The sequence below is a fragment of the Rosa rugosa genome, chromosome 7, assembly GCF_958449725.1.
Source record: "Rosa rugosa chromosome 7, drRosRugo1.1, whole genome shotgun sequence".
NCBI classification, from domain to species: Eukaryota; Viridiplantae; Streptophyta; class Magnoliopsida; order Rosales; family Rosaceae; genus Rosa; species Rosa rugosa.
The window spans coordinates 27,597,925-27,600,743 of NC_084826.1; positions in this window are offsets into that span (position 1 = coordinate 27,597,925).

Below are 2,819 nucleotides of genomic sequence, written 5' to 3' on the forward strand. Positions count from 1 at the left end.
CAACAACATCTCTAAGATGATCTAAGTTCTCTCTAGAGCAAACCTCTCTAAGAGCAACTCCTCTCCCTCTCTTTCTCTTTCTCTTAGCGGTGATCACACTCCTAGTCCTAGTCTTCTCAGAAGCCGACTTTCAGTGCCACCAAACCCTCTGTCAACGTGCTTCGGTCCTAGTCTCCTCGGGAGCCGACGGTAGTGCCGCGACCACAACGGTTACGGAACCAGCCAAGCAAGGGTAACGCCCTAGCAACCCAGTCAAGCAAGGGTAACGCCCTAGCAACCCAGCCAAGCTAAAGTCACGCTTTAGCAAGATCTCAAAACTTCCCGGTGATTTCGCTCTGCTCAATCTGCAATATTGAGTATCGACTTGTGAACAAGAAGAAACTTCAGCAAAGTCCTCGCCACGAGGCACAAAGAATCCCGCGACGAGGTTGGTGCTCTCCTCGTCTACAATCGCTCGACAGAAGTCAGGTCAAGGGACACCCCCGACGACCGCACCCGACGGTGCTGGCACGCCCGCGCAAGAAAAGAGACTGTTGACCAGCTGCAACAAAATTGGAGCCAAACATTTTGGCACACCCGGTGGGACAAGGTTAGAATTTCTTTTCTCTTGAAGACATTCAACCACCGGGCTTCAAAACAAACATTTTGGCACGCCCAGTGGGACCATATCAGAGTCTTTTTGTGTTCACCATCATTGGGATGCCAGAGGAAAATCTTTACCAAAAGAAATTCCTGAAGTCATGGCGACGATAGAAGGCTATGTGCCCATTCCCATTCCGGAGAATGCGAGCATAGAGGAGCGACTTGCTATCTTTCAACAGAACACTGCTTCGTATTATGCGAATTTGAAAAATGTCCTGGCGGCGCAGCAGAAGAGGATGGATGAACTTTTCCAATCAGCCCAACAAGATTCGTGGCAGACTTGGGAGCAGCTGGCCGACGTGACCCAACCAGCCCAAGAAAACCACCAGTAGTCGATGAATGTCGTTGCGACCCAGCACAAACAGACCTCATCGGAGTTCGCGACCTTGTGCAAAGAAGGTTCCAGCTTGGCTACTCAAGTCAGTTCGCATCAAGACGAATTGGGACGTCAAAAACCTGCTCGCGAAGAGGTCATTTCTGAGACTAACTTGCCTATAGGTGGCAATCAACCTAAGGGTCTCACTGGTGAGTCACAGCCTTACACAGAGGCTGTGCATGGAGAAGGTCATCTTAATTATCAATTAAGTTGTGGTCTACAGAAGCCAATTTGTGGCTTTATTAATCAATTCAACTTGAAGTTCTTCATATATTCTTCAAGGCCAAGCGGTGGCTTTGATATATGTGGAGGGCACATCTACAACCCACGTTGCATGAATGGCCAGAACAATTATTCTAGTGGCCAAGTTGTCCTTCGCAACTGTAAATTTGAGTATCATCAATACAAGTTAACTCTTGTTTACAATTATCCAGCAAGTGAAGCTCTTGATATGGAGAATTCAGACCAGCAAGTGGTCGTCTATAATGGCCAATCTGTGGCTAATCCTGAAGACACCATGTTCTATGACATGGTAGTTGGCGACAAAGCCGATCTTGAAACATCTTCATCTCCAAAAGTGCAATTGAAGATCATGCTTCGTCAACCAACAAAGATACTTGGGGGGCAAGATTACCCCTCTCACGAGCCAAATTCCTCCAAATTCTTCAACGAGAAGTGTCTTTGTTCTTTTCCTATGAGCTCTCACAGGAGGGATTTTTACCCTACAAATTTTGATACATCGGAGCTTGGAATGAAGCATAGATGGCCTCCCCCGTGGTCTTCTAGAGGTTAGCCAAACATAGTGTTGCTAGCTTCTTTCTTTCTTTGCTTTTAATTTTTTGTTAATTTTTCGTTTCTATTTTTCTTTTCATTTAAAAAAAAAAAAAAAAAAAAAAAAGTTGAATTTGGTAAAGGGGTTGTGAATCATAACGGAATAGGTGAAGTCTCTTTTGTTAATATTGGCCTAAACTCCTTATTGGTGCCTAGTTCAGGTCCCTTAAGGTTAAGGGCGGCTTTTATTAACACTTGTTGAACTGTCTTCACACTTATGACCTTTCTCATCTTAGTAAGTATAGCCTATGTGAAATGGTGTCTAGAAAGGGGACAACGTTCATGACAGGTTCTTGAATCCAGAAGTGCGTGCAAATGGGCCTAAACCACTATGTGGGAGTAGCTCATGCCAAAATGGATCCTGCCTCTCTTGTTCGCCCTCCCCCACCTGGCCATTTCAGTAAGGTTGCCCAAAGGATTTGACAGAAAATTTGTGTCTAGGCGACTATACTTGGGCCGCATGTCTAAACCTTGATTCACATTGTCTTATTGAATTCAACTACTTATAAAAAAATAAAAATAAAAAAAAATAAAAAAATTAAAAAAAAATTAAAAAAAAAAAAAAATTTAGTGCAATCCATAATTACTGAGGAGTCAAAACACTGAGGGATTAATTTATTAGCCAGTCTCTTCGCATAAGCCTTCGTGGGAAATTCTAGTGTTCCTACACTCACGAAGCCCATTCATGAAGGCCTGTTTTTGAGGCCCATAATCATTTCTTCGCTATGCCTAGCAACACTAGGGGGCAACACTATACAATACTAAGCCCATTTAGCCTAAAAAAAAAAAACATTAATACAACTCTTAAGGGGCAATTCTAAGTGTTCCTACACTCGCAAAGCTATTAAGCCGAGTCAGCGGCTCCAGAAACTTTTTCCAGCTTTGCCCTCGCAGGAAAGGCTGAGCTCAAGGGAAATGTGAGAGCCACCACCGTGACCGCCACCTCCATCGGAAGTAGTCTTCATGTTAC